At 43.6% G+C, this 19012-nt stretch overlaps 1 long non-coding RNA gene across 1 annotated transcript; it reads left to right on the top strand.

The window, feature by feature from the left end:
- The first annotated feature begins 156 nt into the window (after positions 1-156).
- Positions 157-8089, top strand: LOC118286146. Its single transcript, XR_004785322.2, has 4 exons — positions 157-445; positions 5785-5873; positions 5975-6037; positions 7074-8089. It is a non-coding gene; the product is annotated as an uncharacterized LOC118286146 (long non-coding RNA).
- The last annotated feature ends 10923 nt before the right edge of the window (positions 8090-19012 follow it).

The following is a 19012-nucleotide window of genomic DNA, read 5'->3' as shown; positions in this document are numbered from 1 at the left end:
CCACGCTGAAAGCTACAAGTACACTTTAATGCTACAGTGAGTATGAGAGCATGACATTCAATAAAATGTCTTATTCAAGAACGAAAAATGACTCCAAAAAGCCACAGCGCCGAAGTGCACCCTGTATCGCCTTTTGGTGAATGTGCATTCAGTCTGTCTGAATGTGCTTTGAAATGCCTTTGAAATATATATGACAGCCTATCTGAGCGGGTCTGCAAGTGCACTTAACAGTTGGGTGGCAGGAGAGGTGTCGCAGAGGTGGGATGACGTGGAATGACTGGAAGGCACCACAGACGAGAGGAAGAGTGAGCGGCAGGAAAAGAGACGACTGAAACCGGGGAGAATAAAAGCAAGCTGTTACTTTTACAAAGTGTAGGGCAGAGTGGCTGCTTTTGATGACAGCTACGGGGGGAGCAGCCTGATGCGTGTGCGTGTTAATGCAAGAGTGAGTAACTGCATTTCGCAGTTTGAGTGTCTTTGTGTTTCTGTGTCTGGTTTTGTGAGTTTGAAATGGAGAAACATAGGGTATTTATGTGACTGTTTCTGAGTGTGTGGGTGTTTGTGCACCACAGATAGCAACAGAGGGGGAAAAGAATAATAATAGTGCAAGAGTGAAAGAGTGCGATGTTCTCGAGCGTGCACTGACATGTCACATCGTATTTGTCACATTCGAAGGGAATGCACCGGTAGTCCCTGGTGCCCTGACCCTGCAGTCGGGCGGCACTGTCTTGCTGTTGCCAAACAACAGCCGCCATCTCTGAGATTGTGGGGCTGCAAATCACTGACCCTCAGCAACTTCCACTGGCAACTTTTAGAGTGCCCAGCGACCGTCTTCTGCTCATCCCACATGTCTTGAACCTTTGCCTGCACCACAGGGAGGCATGAAATTGTATGCATGAGTCTGTCAGTATTTGTGCAGGTGGGCAGGAAAACAGCAAAAAATATCAATGTCACTCTCAGCTGATTGCTTGGCAAGAACAATGCGAGATTAACCACCACGCAGCACAAACACCCACCTGCTAAAAATGCTGCAGGTCTGGAACCAGCGCAGGTTATTATTGTGAATAGAGGTGATTGCAATCTGGCTTCAGGTGAATCATCTGCTCGCTCTGTTCAGTGCTTAATGCGTGCAAGAGTTACTGCTGCAGTTACCCTGGAGACGATTTAAAGCAAATTGAAAGGGCAGACGAATCCGCTAAATGAGCTTTTGGGTGTTACTGTAAAGTGCATGCTGCCACAATGGAAAATGACATTTTGTAACAGACATGAGCTTCCTATGCGACAGTCAAGTGAAAACGCATTTGTATTTTTTCCGCCTTTTGTGATAATAACAAATGTTCCTCCAAATTTGGTTAAAAAAACCCAAGATGGCACTGACCAAATTGGCAAACTTCAAAACGGCAGTTCACAAACCAATTGTTGCAACTTGTTCGGTACAATGGTGGGAGAGGGGAAAGACGCTTGTGTTCTACTACCCTCCCCTACCTCACAGTTTTGACTTTCATTTAGCCTACATTTTAGACATAATTTACAGCAATCACAAGGTATAAAATGTTGTGGGTTTCAGAGTCCTGCAGGAAGGATTGCTATTAATGAACTAATGTCATGGGAATGAAACATCCATATTGCTTTCATTTGAACACCTCGTCAGCCCAGTTAGACCCAGTTTCAACATCAAATTCACAGGACATTAGGAGGAGGGAGACGGACAGGGCAACAGGGAATCGGTCTGTTTTGTGAAGGTAATGTTTGATTGTGTTTTTGTAGTGTGTCTTCAAGGTTCGTGGGTAATTTGAAATGCAGAAATTTTTACTAAACTTAAAAAAGGAAACGGGGCCTTTTAGCGTCTCGTTTTTTGCAGTATTAACACATTAACAAAACCATCACGTCATAAGACATTAAGATAGATTTTCTGTTCAAGTGAACACGATGGTCAGCCTGGTGTTTTTTGCTTGGCTCATCTCTGGGCTACATCCCCAGTCAAAGCAATTACACAAATAAGCGTCTGCAGTTCACTCCAGTGTGAGACGAACAGACGTGCTAGATACCTTCGCAGTTCTAATTGAGAGAGAAAAACTAACATATTGGAGACTCGCACCTTTTAACAGCGTCCCCCACTCCAGGCCCCCCTGGCAGGAAGTGGCTGCTGTTTGTTGTGTAACTGCTGTTGTTTTGTTCTTCGCGCCGAGTGTTTCCATCAGTTCTTTAATTAAGTAGCTTTTTATAAAAACGCAATCTAATCACGAGCAGGAGGTCAAAAGCTGTTTACGTGTTGTGCTATTGTGCTGATAGAAATCTCATATGTGCTGTTATCAAACATAGTTTTAATTCATCTGGCAATAACCACAATAATACACATCTAGCATGGGAACAATATTTGTGAGGATTTTCCACTATCTCATAAATGCAATTACGCATGCAACTGCTACGACTGCTTTTGTATTTCAAACAGAATGGATGGTGCAATTGTCTTGGGGCTATTATGTTTTCGCAGTGCCAGTATAATAGGAAAGAACACTTTATGCAAAAACAATCCGAGATTTTATTGGATTTGGAGTCTAGTCATATAGTCACCACAAATCTGAAACTTAAATGTATCATAATCAATATTCTACATTCACAGCTAATTGAATGACTTTGCATAATGTGAAATGTTTCACTCAAAAAATTATGATGAATCCACACAGACACTGTATTTTCCTCAGCTTTGCCGAGGCCTTCAGTCCGGTGATTTGGTCTTATAGCCTCCACTTTACTCATTTGGTTCACTCTACCTGTTCTCACCAGCATGCAGCACCAGCGAGCCCTTTTTTTAAATTTAAAGTGAGCAACTACCTGGTGAAACATAGTGATGATTTTGTACCTTAACAGCCAGGTATGTCCCTCTGCAGTGGGTGTATACAGAGCTGAAAGCAAGTTGATGTTGGACTTCATCCGGTGGCCAGGAACACTTATTTAAAAGAATCCTAATGCTACATATCTTCTCCTAATTTATGTGCAAGTTTTCCATGTCAACCTTACACAGTGAGGTAGAACAAAAATTGGATATCTTGTTTCTGCTGCCCCCATGTGACCAAGAAATCTGTTTATTTTGTTTTAAAGCCGTTGTGTTAGAGGTATAACATGTAACCTTTCTGGATTAAAATGGACCTGTGGCTCTTAAGTTGTCAGAGAAACAAGCTGAGCAAACGTTATCTACAGCGCGGCTAAAAGGGATTTGCTTCATTGTGTGCTTTTACAAAAATTAATCTACTGATTAGCGTTTGTTTTTTTTAGATGAGGAGACATTGACTGTTAAACACTGAAGGAATCCTTACCGAGAGAAGCTGACTGCAGTGAATACTTCACAATATCACCAAACTCTGCCTTGTTATTGTTTTGAGAGACCCCTAGTGTCTAGAGAGATGTAAGATCATACGAATGTATACACAGGAAAGAAACTGATATGATTACTGGATTTGAATCCATCTATATTGCCCATAGCGCTGTTCTTTGCCCTGCCAATAATTCCATCACTGAGCAGCAATAACCATTCCCTGTAGGATGATTGACTTGTAATAGAAGCCATGACTCTTAATGTGTCCCTCTGTTTAGGACATGACTGAATAATTTATGTATGGGTAAAATGATCAGTTGTAAAGCTTTCAGAATCAAGTGCTATTTCCATTTCTGCAACAACATCCTTTAGGGGTCGTGACCTTTGCAAACATTGTACAATACTGTAAAAGAGCAGAAGCGCTGAGAGACTTATGGGCAAATGGATTTATATAGGCAGAAAAGGCAGAGGAGGAACAGATTCAGAGAGGGAAAGAGGGAGAAACAAAAGAGTGTGACAAAGCAGTAGGAGGTATATGCTGTTTGTCAGCACAAGGAGAGCGAAATGTCAGCTTTTGTGCTGCATCAGTGAGTGATGGCTGCCATTATCCCACCCAATGGGTATAAGCAGGCGATATTAGCACACTGTTTCCACACCCAGATGAAACAGGCAGAGTTCTCCACAGTGGGGATACCCAGAGCCAGCATGGAAAATGGAGTGTGAAAGCATGCGAGGCATAAAGATTGTTGAGGGGAGATATAAAAAGGCTCGGGGAAGGAGGGAGAGAGAAGAAAAGGAGCAAGTGTCGCCGCGCACAAAAGACAATTGCAAGAAGGATGGGTTCAAAAAAAAAGAGGAGGAAGAGAGGAAATTAGAACTAAGGAAGTTCCTGTAGTGTTTTAAATATAATAGTCCCCCTCAACATAGACCACATGGTGTGATCTGACATCCATTGAACAAAGTGGCTGAGGCAGATGTGGTGGTTAGGGTCACTGCAGAGGGATGCACACAATGAGAATTATATATTATATTACATTATGACAGCTCACTAGCTCTCAACACTGAGGGAACTACCTGTAATCGTTTAAACTGTGTGTGTGTGTGTGTGTGTGTGTGTGTGTGTGTGTGTGTGTGTGTGTGTGTGTGTGTGTGTGTGTGTGTGTGTGTGTGTGTGTGTGTGTGTGTGTGTGTGTGTGTGTGTGTGTGTGTGTGTGTGTGTGTGTGTGTGTGGGGGCGGGCGGGCACGTGCATAATGTAAATGCATGTAAATTATGTGGAGTGAAATTCAATATACTATCATGCAGTGAAACCTATTATCATATAAGTATTCAGGGTGAAAATTGTGTCTTGGTTTCCCATTGTGCTCATATTATTATTTTGGGACCTGAGAAGCATCAAGCCCTGATGTGTAATGTTTTAATGCCATAAACATTGGTATTGGGAAAGTGTTTAACATAAAAACCCTCAGACGAGGAGGTAAACTTTACAGTAACATCAGGAGGATTTAACATTGATCTCTGGCATATGAAATGTATACTTAACACTGATGTATTGAAGTCTGGAAATGGTACAGAACGTGCAGAGCAGGTGTTCTTATTTAGCAAAAAAATACAGATAGTATCAATCGTGAATCTGTTTTATGAGACCCCATCTAGACATGTCAGTCTTACTATGGGTCCAAATATAAAGAAATTTACATATGTTCAAAAAAGTTTAGATGTCTAGGTATTAAAGTAGATAGGAAGGACACTTCGACCACACACCCAACCCTATTTATTTCAATGATTACAATGCTTTCTTTCTTTTCTTTTTTTTTTTACAATTTTAACTGTGCTTATCGTAATTGCGCTTCAAATTCAACAGCAGCGTTTTGCAAACGAGAAGGAATATGTGACATAATTGCAGGGAGCTGCGTCATTTCTTGCATAGTCTGTCGGAATAACAAAGCTCGAGAAATTTATAGAAACATTGATACACACAAGATATGCCCTGTGTAGATTATATCCTATATATTGACTGGTTTCCCTACTGCTATAATCCAAAACAAGCACTCAAGGTGGCAAAGGGAGTTACAATGAGGTGAAGTTACTTGGAGGAGATATCATATCAAAATGGAGAATATGTAATAAGAGCTTTGCTTTTTCATTTGCTTTCACAATTCATTGGCCTTGCAGGCTACATCTTCTGGCAGATGAAAGCACGAGTGGGTGGGAGATTAAATTGTTGTGGTTTTATTACAAACTAAAGTACAATCTAGGATGTCATGTTTGAAAGCCAGACAAAATAATCACTGTCAACTACATATGCTGTCCTACGATTGTGAGATTGGACTGATGAAATGTATAAAGATCTTATTGTTCGTTCAATAACACTTATGGCTACAATTTAAAAGCTGAAACAGCAATGCCAACCTTGTGTTTGACAAAAAAGAAGTAGTAACTGTAATGCAGAATAATAATTTTTTCCAGATAGTCAGAAATGCCATTATTTTCTTGGCACAAACAGGACAACATGCTGGCAAGTGTCAAGATGAAGCGGCTGAGATGAATCTGCCACAGTAAGTGATTCACAGTCCCCTGGGCTTTCAATCAATGTTATTTTTCCCTCTGAGATTTGTAATGGCATGTTTAATGACAATTTCTCTCTTTGATGATGCAGGTAAAGAAAACCCCCCCGAAGGGAATGACTCAGGAAATCAAACCATTATCAGAAAATGTCTTGGTGAGTCAGAGGTGCAGAGAAAGTTTGAATGCTGTCAACAAGCCTGTTGCATTAATTTGTTGAAATGCTGCACTTTCTTTGTCAGTCTTATCCACACTTAAGTGCAGCAGGAATAAGGTCGAAATAGCAATGTCATTTCAAAGTGGACAAAAACGTGGTTCAACCACATCTAACCTCATTTCAGTCCATTTGCTGGCTGACACTCACCTACTCAGTGTGTCTCGCTCGGTGTGTATCTCTGTACGAAAACAAGTTGACAGCAGGAAGGCAGCAAATTAACCAAACTAAGACCTTTCTGTGTGTTCATTGAGAACTGAAGGCCAATGAAGAGATGTGAGGCCGGGAAGATCGGCATTCTAGACTACAAAGACCTCCTCTTGCAAGAGAGATGAAATTGAACCGAAGGTGCCAAGGTGTCAGCATCAAAAGGAGATTTGTGTTTCGGCGTCGGAGGAGGGCTGATTTGTGAGAAAAAAAAAATCACATGATAAAGGTTATGCATACACACATTAGTATTGAAGCAAACAAGACTTTTTCAATGTAGAGATGTAATGGAGTTGCAGCATCCTGAGCAGAGGATAAAGCTGTGATAAAAGCTTCCCTGTTCATTGTATTTGTAGCCGTTAGTGCATGTGCCTGCATGTTGAGAGTGCATGTGGGTCCGTCCCTGTGAAACATTTGCATCATCCCCACATTTATAAAGGTCAATGGCTCCGGCTCCGCCTTTGATCAACGGTGACACCCAGCTAGACACGCTAACGTTTCACGTGCTGTGCTATCTTTCAGAGCTCACAAACACTGTAAAACAACTATGAGCTACATTCATTGTCGTGTGTTGAGGGGCCAAACACGAAGGGAGGCAGGGGTTGTGGCCAGCGATTTTCTGTTTTTGTCTGAGATGCTTGTGCAGGTGCGACATCAAGTGACAGTGAACATCTTTCCAGTTCTTAAAGGAGATATACGTACATATATCTCCTTTAAGAACTGGAAAGGTGATGTGGCGGCACCACAATAATTCATTTTTTATCTCATCCAGTTTGTCTGCAGTACAGGCACAGGCACAGCCACGGATGGATTACTGAACGGGCTAAGGGGCCAAGAGGTCGGGGAGTCCCCGAGGCCCTGTTTGACATGTTTCTTCACATTTTTGTCGGAAAGTCAATCTGAAGACAACGAAGATTTCTTGCTCTTGAGTGGAAGGGATGGGGTGCTCTACGTGACTGCGCCAAGGGGCCTCAAAGTCAGTCAATGGGCACTTGAGCCACACAAACAAACTTCTCCTTGGTTGGAAAATATTATTTCAGCCGCAACGTGTCAGCTCCATTTCCTGGAAGACACAATGACTCAGTGGTAACCGTGAACGTTCTACCTACAGTCAACATTAAACTTTACATCTGTGTGTCTTCACGTCCTCGCTTACCTTGTCTTGTCTTGAAGCAGTGACGGCTTCGCACCGTGCTTAGAATCGGATCGCAGGAGATGATTGTGCTTTTCGGTGAATGCGCGCATTGTGCCTGCGATTGTAGGAGCGCTGACAATTGCTTTATGAAAGATCATTTTCCTATTATGCCTGCAAAGCCTGGAGTATGATGCTATCTCCCACCTATTCTGAACCACCTCCTCCAGTAACTTTGGGGGGGTCATTTTTTGTCCAGATTGAACTAAATGAGAATGGATGTCATGGAGTTTAATTTTTTTAGGAAACGAGAGCAGCGTCTGCCTCTTACTCTAAATCAGCTCCATCAGTTCAGTGAACTATGTTCCTCGCTGTGACAGTTGAATATGTGTGGGTGACAGTACAAACAAAGGTGAATCGATGCATTTCCCCAAGGAAGAGACAACGAGAGGTTGAGAGGAAGGAGCGAGTGTGAGGGGGGGGGGGGGGGAGAAAAGACTGAGAGATGAAGGTGGCAGCGTGACATAGGGAGTGTGACAGTGTCATGCAGGCTGGTTTCATCGTTTCTCCCCAGCGCCCTAGGGAGATCATTAGCTCACAATATGGAGTCTATCAATCCTCACAGAATACCACTCTCGCCTCCGGATACATGTCCCGTCTGTTTGCCTCTCTCTCTGTCTATCTGTCTGTTTGTCTGCATGCTCCCCATAAATGTACATTCAGGATCATGAAACTGTAGTTAGCAGGAAACGTGTTATTTAGCCCTCGGAGGTCTTTCGTGATGAAAGACAGTCGCCTAAAGAGTAGTTATTAAACTCCCACATGGTATGTGTCATTGTCTTGTCTTCTTTTTTGACTTGAGGTTCATGACTTCATTGTCTGTACACTGGGGGGAAAATAAACTAAAATAATAAAGTTTTGATGGATTTGGAAGCAAATCATGCACAGAGGCATTGCAAGTATAAGGTAAAAAGGCAATTTACTTGAAGAAAGACAGCAACAGGTACAGTAAGTTGTCAGTGAAGGCAAACTAGTCCAACGAGGGAGCAGGCAGGCAAGCAAACATCACAGCTTCGTAGCACAATGCGCAGTCTAGCAAATGAGTTAACCTACTGTATACATCCATACAGTATCCGGAGTAGGTCAGGGGAAGGCAGTTTTTTAATAAGGTGACTGAAGAACAACACTGCATGGGTGTGGTATGGTCAGCAATGAAGGTTCTACACTGTCATGCATGCAAAGTGTCACCCAATAGTACAAAAATTTAAATTATTTCCATGGAAACTTGTTCAGCAGTACATTATGCATTTTTACTTCTCATAGTTTACAGAGCGAACTGATCTATTGGGATAATATGGAACTATGGGCACTGCGAGATATGATGGAGCTTGGTCAATAAGGGCTTTGCAGGTTTTTGGTCTATATTAAGTTGGAAGCTTATGGAAAAGCTTTCCTACCATCATCCCATGGGGAAGTATAACAGCATATTTCTTCCTGTGCACCAGACATTTGCTCAATGCATTTGTGAAATGTTCAACTTAAACAAGAATTTTACTATAACTCTTAGCGCGCTGGGAGCACTTGGCAGGTGCAGAACTGTAACAACAATGGGGGGAAAAAAATCTCACATGCTTTAGCAGCATTACACATTTACACTGCACCATGATATACAGTACAGGCAACCTGTTCAATGCATACTGTACCCCATCGCCTGCATAATGCATGCTGGGAAAGGCTTCAGTCCAACCCCCCAATGACAAGCAGGTATAGTTCATGGATGAATGGATGGAAAAGGCCAATGCAACCCCACTCCACCTGTTTGTATATACACAAACACACATACAATAAGTTTTTCCTCACACTGTAAATGATGCTACGAATTAAAAATATAGTAACAGCGTTCTCTAGAAACTATGCAGAGATAGAGCGGTGTTATCCAGAAGCATGATATTGCACCATTGACCCTGGTGGCAAAGAGGCGACTGTGTTCCTAATTGGAAAAGGATGTCTCTCACACACACGCGCTGACCCTCTGGAAGGAAATCTCTCTTCCCGTTCCGGCTATGGCTGGCCAGCCAAGCAGAGCTGCCACCTCATTGTGTCCTTCTGTACCAAGGCTCTGTACTGTCTTCCTGAAGCAGAGAGGGAGAGAGGGAGAATTCACATAGACACACATGACACACACAGGGCTGCATGGATGCTGATCCCCTGCAGTCGAAACAGAAAAAAATGTAGTTTGCAGCATCCGATTCACAGTCTCCTATTTTGCGTGTATGTGCACGTTTAACCTGCGATTCGTTGCTTGTCTGTTTTTTCATAGTTCAGTTTGTTGATCGTTTGACTGTAAAAGCAGGTTACATTGGCCGTTGAGCAACCACAAGATCACTGTTCTGAAAGAAAATGCATCCGACTTTAAAGGCACATTGAGGTCAAACAAAAGGAAATGAGCCAGGCAATGTGAAACATAAACTCATGACGCATTAGTACACGTTAAACGGATATCAACGACCCCATAAATGTAAATTAAAATGATATGTAGGGAGCAATAAATAAGCTGATTAATGGCTTCGCCGCTCCAGGGAGAACAGTGGTTGGTTGTTTTTTTTCACACTTCCCCTTTTCTCACCCACAGTCACACATTTACACACAAAAGTATTTCATCATTGACACTGAGAGCGAACAAAAGAATGTGATTATTGGTCTCATGTCATTTACCTCGCATACTGTCGTCTGTATCTGACATCCGGCAGCCTCTTACTTTCCTTTCTCCAGTTTTTCAATTTGTTTCACCTAAGAGGTTTATTAAAAATTCATTAACATTTTGCACAAAACACCTCTGGGAGTCTGATATGGATTTTTTATTAACAGGTTGTTTGTTGTAATAAATTATTTTGTTCTAAAGGCAATTAATATGTAAAGTTGGAATGCAGGAAAAAGTAAAAGGGCCCAAGGTGGCAAAACCAGCGGAGGAAAAATACCAACGTCTCATTCATTTGACAAATAATACAAGTTAATCGTTCAACTGTCTTTTTCTTCAAGTCATAAATGTATATCGTTGTTCTCACTTAGTTTTGCTCGTGAGTGATTTACTTGGTTGTCAATGTGCGTGTGTAAAAGAAAATGAAAAGGTGCTATAACTGCATGATAAATAATACAGGTACAATTTAGACACAGATTTTTTAAAACTCAATGCAATTTTATGGGACACAACAAGTGTTTCCGGCTTAACAGCACCATTGGGCAGGTGAAACGTGTTTTTTGTGTGTTTGTGTGTTTTTAGTTTGTCCACTTGGGAGTTTAGTTTCTTAAGATCCCTATTAGCTTCTGTTTATCTTAAACAGTAGCTACTACTGTGTCATCTTTACCTCTCTGCCCATCGGACCTGGAGCAATCTGACTTTCTTGTCGGACGAACCAATTGCTTCAGCTGTGTTATTAATATTTTGTATTGACTATGTATAGCATGCTCATTTCTTGGTCATGTCCATCTGGTTACATACGTCACTAATGACGAGCCTTATTCTTCATGCGAGATGATTTAGGTGTACAGGTCAAGGTCACTGGACATGTATGGCTTTGTCAGAAGAACCTACAGTAATACTCTTTCAATCTCTCTTTGTCCATATAAGGAACTAGTTGTACCTTATATGTTTCACGTTATATATGTGTGTCACCCCCATGGAGTTTTATATAAACTCTGCCTGTTTCCTTGTCTGCATGCCGAAAACGAGCATTGACCCAGTGGCGTATTTCAGGGTCTGAGAACTGAGAAGCAAGACGAGGAACCATCTGCAATTGAAGGTTATGTCATAAGTCTCGTTGTTGGGAATACATCCAGGATGGTGCATGCATGCACACACATGTACACTCCCACAGTAGCATCTTCAGCAGCCCAGCAACTCTTGTTAATGCGTTATTGGAGCTGCCATCCTGATTCAGTCTATTTATCGCCTTTTTCAAGTTTGTTTACTGCAGCCCGTTACTCATGCCAGCAAGAGACAGACTATTCTTCTCTTCTGGCCATATAAAACTTTTACTGGGCTAACAAACTGCACCCGTCGACAGGGACGCTGGTAGGCCGGGGAGGGGGGCGGGGGGAGGAAATGGCATGAGAGAAGAAAAAGGAAGGATTTATGGCTGCCTGTAAATTTGTCCATCAAAGCTGTCGTTCTTATCGGCTACCTTTCGCTCTCTTAGCTCCACCTCGAGCCGGTCTAGACTCCAAATAAGAGAAATTCCACTAGTCCAACATGATACATTCAACTCAAAGTGAAAAGCTTGGAGAGAGGGAGACCATAAAAGAAGCTATATGATTTTTCAACTTTCATTAGTGGATGGATCCTGTTTCACGTTGGCGAGCATTAGGACTCAGGAGGGTGAGTGAGGAGCACCAGGGGTAAGAGGGGGAGAATTTATGAATGACACAAAAAACCTCTCTGCCGCGCCACAATCCCACTATAGCTTTATGAATATTTACGTCATGATGGAGAGAGCCAGTGCATTCAATTAGAGATGCTCTGTTTGTTAGGGGAGCTCGTGATTATTGTTTATTACTTCAATAAAAGCCATACAATCCTCATCCTTGCTGTGCCCATCTGGTATAATGACAGCTTAAATATTCAGAGCTGTGCAGCCATAAAATAAAAAACAGAATGAGAAGAAATTGGTGTGGTTGTGTGTGTGTGTGTGTGTGTGTGTGTGTGTGTGTGTGTGTGTGTGTGTGTGTGTGTGTGTGTGTGTGTGTGTGTGTGTGTGTGTGTGTGTGTGTGTGTGTGTGTGTGTGTGTGTGTGTGTGTGTGTGTGTGTGTTTGTGTGAGAGAGTGTGTGTGAGAGTGTGTGTGTGTGTGTTTGTGTGAGAGAGTGTGTGTGAGAGAGTGTGTGTGTGTGTGGTCGTAGCTGCCATCTTCCCCACAGGGTTTGTATTTTCTTTATTTCATACATCTCCAGTTTTGCATTGAGAAATGGACTGGTATTTAAAAGCGGCGCTTGGCCATTCAACAATGATGCATGAAGACGTTTTTTTCCCCCTTAGTTACCTTATCTAACAAAGACACATCCACAGACGCAAACACAGCACGCGCACGGCCGCGTGGTGCAGACTCCTCGCGTACCCACAGGACATGATGTGACGAGATGAACCGCGACGATTCTGCATGCACAACAATTACACCGAAGTATCATACGTACACTGCACCAATTAAGCTAACACAATTAACTCCGGGGCCGTGGAGGATCTGGGGGGCTTGGTGAACCTGACGAGGAGCTGAGGCAGGTCCCAGTCAATCCTCGCTCCGGATAATTCTTCCCAGTATCATGTAACCGTCTGCGCTGTGCACCTGTGGAGTGTCAGGCGGGGCCATTTGGCTCTGCTTACGTTCTCCGTCTCTGGTGGGCTTTGGGGTTTTGTTGTCACATTCGCTCGCTGCCAAACTGTTTTGCTTTCGCAGCAACACTTCCACTTCCTCTCTCTCTAGCGTCACGTCTTCGCTCTCCTCCACATCCCTCCCCCACCCTCTCCGTCCGTCTCCATATGGCCGAGAGGAAGGCCACTGTAGGCAATCGATACCTGACAAGATGGTGAAAACACATATATATTTTTTCCTCTTCTTAAGCAAATTCAATTTGGTCCTTAACATTCCAGTGGCTTTAATTAGATGCCCACGGTAGCAAATTGCAATTTACATTTTTATAGTTTTTCAAGTTAATTAGCTTGCTCACTCAGCCAGACCCGGCTTGTTTGTGCCTCTCCCCCTTTTCCTTCGCTCATTCTTCCCTCGTTGCCTACTGTTTGAGGCCTCTGCTTGTGTTGTCTTTACCAGGGTGAAAAAAAAAAAAAGGTTAATGTCACACAATTCCTTCTCGATAAAACAAATAAAACATTAAGCCTCCAACCACTTCTTTTAATGGCCCTCTAGAAAATAGGCTGTGAGCCACGGTGTGTTACTTTGACTACATCAAAAAGTTTCACCGCCCTTCACAAACAATGTTACATCCCGTTGCACAGAAAACATTTTAATCATCTCTTTTATGAGGACAGGCCCTTTAGGAACCAGGTAACTTGTTTGGGGGTCTTTCATGTTAAAGGACTGTTGAACTTTTCTTCAACTCCGTCTGGTCCAAAGCGATGCAGGTCCGGTGTCAGATATTAAAAATCTCTCTCCAAGCTAAAATGCACCACACTTACCCAAGAAGAATATATTCCCCTGTAGAGCTGCCCCCTACCAAAATAAAACTGACCTGAACTGCAATAGTAAATGCTCTGACCTACCATTGTCGAAGAAAAAGACAAGTAAACAATATCTCCAGTTGTAACCTGTCTGACATTTTCTTGTTTCTTCATTCCCACCCCATTATCATGTTTATTCCCAAACTAAATCTTTCAGATGACAGATGCCCACAGGAGAGGGAGAGCGCGAGAGACGGAGGGAAAAAGGAGGAGGAAGCAAAATGGTGAGATAACGCCAGAGAAAAAGCCTGTGAGTGCAACCGAGGTGGAGAAAATGAGCGAGACGGCGGGGGAGAGCGAGAGTCAGTCAGTGCGGCAATCAGCTGAGTAGACAGGCAAGTCACCTCTACTGTCAGTCAGCACTCCCCCTGTGACCAGTGGACTAAATGAAACGAGGCCTTGGAGGTCCTCCGTGTTGTCTTGTGTTTCATCCTCCTCCACCATCACTCTTCATCTCGTTTACAGACATCAGACGTTTAGCCACGGAGCCTTGGAGACCGCGGGGCTTGGCTGGGGGACGCGGGGTTGCTGCCTGCCAAGCGACCATGTGAGCGCTGACCTCCACTACGGCGCAAATTAAACGACTCGTGTCCTCCTCCAAGGTAAGAGAGCGCGTCCTCCCTTTTTCCTTCCATCTGTTCCGGCGTCGCTCCTCCCTCTCTCTCCGATGACATCCATTTTGCGAAGTCTGCTCCGAACATATTGCAGAGCATGTTGTAATTGTTTGACCAAGGCTATTACTACCAGGGACGAGAGACGGGGACTAATGTTCACGTTTAGCCACTAATGGCTGGTTTTACGCTGATGAAGACGAGGTTAAAACAGGTTAAAAGATTCCCAGAGGGGCTGGTTGCAAAAGATCAGGAGACAATAAATTATAACCCTAACTGCTCTATGCCGCGATGATCGTGGAAATGGGGCAAATAGAAGCTTTCCATCACATGACGAAGACGGAGTAGGAACGTCTGCATTTAAAAATCAGCTGTCAGATCGTTTCATGGACCAGAGAAACTGAGCGCGTTTGTTCTTCCTGTGAGCTTTTAAATACCATGGAACAAATGAATGAATCAATCTTTTACTTGCACAGTCAAACGGTCTTGGCCACTTTAGGAAAGACAAATAACCTTGGCTGAGATCTTAAAGGAAGAGAAAAAGGGAAACGCTGCTGGAGCCACTGTCTACAGGCTAAATGAACAGAATAATCTTACTGATGGAGGGTGTCTTTTAAGTTTTCGGAGTTCTGAGGGTGCAGAAAGAGGCCTTCGTTTTGAGGTCTGTGGGGATACGTCTACGACCCGCAGGCTACATCCTTGTAGGCAATATTTTAGTTGAAAACATGCCCAGGGAGCAGCTGCTGGCTCCGAGTACGCTGTTTTAAATCACACAGCATCTTTGAAAGCAATCCTAAGTGTTTTTTTGGAGTATCTCATCCCGCACTTTTCTGCATAGCCCCCTTGTTACATGTTATGCACTCCCCTCGATTGGGATTCACCCCTTTCCCCTTGGTTATGGACTGTTTGTTTTTCTTCAAGCCCCGCTGTGCATTTTAATTCTGAATGTTAGTCTGCAAGGACGATCCATCCCTTTTTTTTCCTGACAGTTCTGACAAAGTTGTTATTTTTGAATTTTGGCTTTCCTGCAGTAACCATTCTGTCCTGAAAAAAAAACAACCCCCAGCAAAAAACACTCCAAAAGAAGGGCACGAGGCACAATGTCTGCCTGCGGGAGAGAGGGGAGGAGAGGGTGAGGACACGGGGGCGGAAGGGAGAGGAGAGCCTCTGACCTGATGTTTCCAGCCCCTATCTGCTAATTAGTCTCATCCACTAACCAGATGCTTATAATTACATTTACATCCAGCGGTGAACAGCCGGATGAAAAAGAACAGATCCGTCAGGAGGCGTTCAGCGACCATCACCTGGTGTGTGAAAACACAAGAGCATAAAAAGCTCATTAGGAGAGACAATAAAGGGAAAAGACCCCCGGAGCACTTCAAACACCATCTTGAGCTGAGCCCCGGAAGCATCCGCCCGCTTCCACTCCCCCCCACCTCCCTCCTCCCTCCTCCCTCCCACCCCATTTCATATTCTTTCGCGTCTCCTCTCAAACATGTATGTGTTGGACTGTCGATTTGCACTCATCTCATGTCAGGTATACAAGACATACGATTATTACAGCGCGTTTTCTGTCAAACTGAATGCGTTTTCCACTGTGAAAACTGAGGCCCTCTGCCTTTGCAGATGTAAGTTGCAACGGCAGCCCATATCTCTTTCCATACGATGGGTCGCGGGCAAAGACATTTTGTTCTCCGTACTCTTTGACATGATTCTGCGTAGTTGATACAAGGGTCTGTTGCGGGATCTAGAGTTTGTGGCATAACTGGCCAGAAAAAGTACGTTTTTTTTTTGTCTGTGTCAGGATTTTCATACCCAAATCACGTCCATATGTCAGAACTAGTTGAACAGGCTTCGGTCGGACGCCTAGAGTTCTCCAATGAAATAAACGATTGAGCACAATGTGAGACGATAGACATTTCTCTATCGTCACACAGCATATATCATATCATATCGCACAGCACAGGCCAGGCCCTTCATCCTGCACCTGTCGCGGTGGCCTGTTCGTTATCGTGCAGGCGCTGTGGGGCTTCTCGAGGTGAACCCTCTTCCCTCTGGAGGTGTTCAGTGGAGAAGAAGAGGGGCAGAGTGGACAAGCTCTTCTTTAATGCAGTTCTGGCACCGTGCCCCGGCTGATGGGACTGGCTGCAGAAGGAAAACAACAACACACCGCAGCAGAAAAGCCTTACTCTCTCACTCGCTCCCACTTCGATGCTCCAGCTAGTTAATTATTGCTCAGAGCTATTTGAATACACCTAATTAAAACGAGTGTAAAGTAGATCATTAGTTGAAAGATGCCTGCTCCCCCATCGGGGGGGGGGGGAACTGGTGGTGTGGGCACGCGCAACAAAAAAGGGCACCCTAGACCGCTCTGTGGTCAGTGGCCGCCAAGATATTCATCAGGAACGAGGCGGACGGAGGATAAACTGGCACGCAAATGCCAATACTGTTTTCCCGTCGATTTTCAAAAGAAGCAAACAATGGTTGAATTTCCAGCGAAACCCAGCGACCGGCAGCCTGTGAGCTGATCAAACAAAGTACATATAGGGGGGCAGATCATCAAAAGTAAATATCAAAGGATCTGACAGCCAGAGGCCCTAATTGCGTTTATTTCCCACGAGGTCCCGGCGTGTTCTTCAGATAAATAAACCCCCGATCACAGAGGAAAGGGAGTGTTGGTACAGAGAAAAAAACACTGCAAACACGGGGAAAAGTACATTTAATAAGCCACTTTCATGACATTTTGATTTGTCACGGCAGAAAGAGCACAGGTATAATTAATAGCGGCAATGAAGGCTGGTTTCGCGTGCGTGTTCCAGTTTCGCGCTGTTTCGCGCTTGCTGGCTCATTGGTGTGGTTTACTGGGATACTTACACCTGTTCTTTTGCTGCCATGACGAGTCAAAATGTCTGCTGTTAAAATGATAGGGACATTAATTCTGCACAAAAGCAATAAAGATGGCAGGGAATTGGCAATGGCAATGCTTATTAAATGAAAAATCATCATTAAAATCATCCCTTTCTAAGATATTTGTGCATGACAACTACAGTGTGGTCAACATTAGGGAAATATTGTGGTTATGGCAGATAAATTATTATTTTGCCGTGCCTGGGGTTTGACAGCTATATCTTTGGTTATGGTTTGGGGACGATCATGGTAATAGGGTTGATAAAACATGAACTGCACAAACTCACTTTCTACCTCATTACTCACCACTTCCTGCTTTGGCACTATAATAACTTGACGTGAATCACAAGGCGAGATATTATCAAATATGGGTGTTGATTTTGAAACTGGGCCGATTAACCTGGTTAGTATTTCCAGTAGGAATGATGGTAGAGACTACCTATTATAAGTTGCCACAAAAGAAGAGAAGAGAAGATAAATAAAGTAAATCAGAGAAGACCTGTTCCTCAGAAGACCTGATTTACAGATCGCAGTATGAAGGCCCTTCTTCTGTGTCAGTCTATAATTAACTATTGACCAACAGGAACGGAGAAGCAGGAGACAAAAAAAACAACTAGACAAAAGCCTAATGGCCTGAGAACATGGTGCCATGAAAGCAGGTTTTTTTCCCGCCACTCTTCTCATCGCTTTTCCCCAGCTTAGGCTGAGTTTCAAATCTCCTCTGCAGCCAGCACACGCCGCCAATGAGTTCAATCTTCCCAGAATCTACAGATTTGCTTGATCCAAGATCTGACTCAGAAAGGCAGGGCCAACACATTCATAAAGTCATCTCCATGTGCACACACCGCTTGTAACTTTCAGCATATATGGAGAGTGTGTGTGTGTGTGTGTGTGTGTGTGTGTACACCTGTATGATTGAACTGGTAACCAAGAGACAGCAAGTCGAGAGGAAAGCTCTGAAAATGTCTGCAAATGATGTTGAATTTGCAACGGCATAATTAGCATCGTAGTGGAGGCAGTGGCACACTATACAACACATACTCCAGGCCACATGGACCCTGTGTCTGCTGCCCACAGTATGACAGGGCCCCATATGTGAAAATCAATACGCCCACACACAAGAATTAAACATGCACACAGTGAGAGGAACAAACGGTCTCCCATTTATGCATTGCAACACTTCAGGGTCTGGCCCCATAAGGACCGGAGGCTTGAAACAACTCTCATCTGATAGGAAAGTTTAACGTTCGGTTTGAATGACAGCTCGAGGGCGATTCATTGTTTACAATATAGTCAACGTAAACCATATCTTATGTTCATTGCATACGGTCGGAGCAGACGCAGAATGAGTAAAAACACTGAGAAGAAAGTTGCTGGGAGGACCCGGGATAATTAACAAAAACGTTCAGTCTATCACTGCACTCCGTTAGATTTAGACACCTGATGCAGATGAACAATAATTATCAGGAGATATTATATTCCTATGTCCATCATTATCTGTCAATCATTTTTACCCTACAGCGTGTGTGAGAACTATTTATCGCCCGCAGCACCGATCATGTGCAACTCTGCTCCTTACCTGTGAGAACACAGAGATAATGCAGGAGTAGAATGTGTTGCCGAACGTTTGATTGAAGTGGCTGTTGGCGTGAGCCGTCCTCCCACTGCTGAGGCGCAGCCTGAGCAGCAAGCACACAAATTGTTTACAGTGCGCGCAGGACCGACTATAGAGGAAAGATAATTCAAAGATACAAGGAGAGGACACGCGCTTGGTCCGCTGGTTCTCCTTGATATTATAATGAGTCTCCATGGTCTCCAAACATAGCCATAAATTTT

This window comes from Scophthalmus maximus, chromosome 15 (genome assembly GCF_022379125.1).
Source record: "Scophthalmus maximus strain ysfricsl-2021 chromosome 15, ASM2237912v1, whole genome shotgun sequence".
NCBI lineage: Eukaryota > Metazoa > Chordata > Actinopteri > Pleuronectiformes > Scophthalmidae > Scophthalmus > Scophthalmus maximus.
The sequence above is the reverse complement of the archived record's forward strand: the minus strand, read 5'-3'. Positions and strand labels throughout refer to the sequence as shown.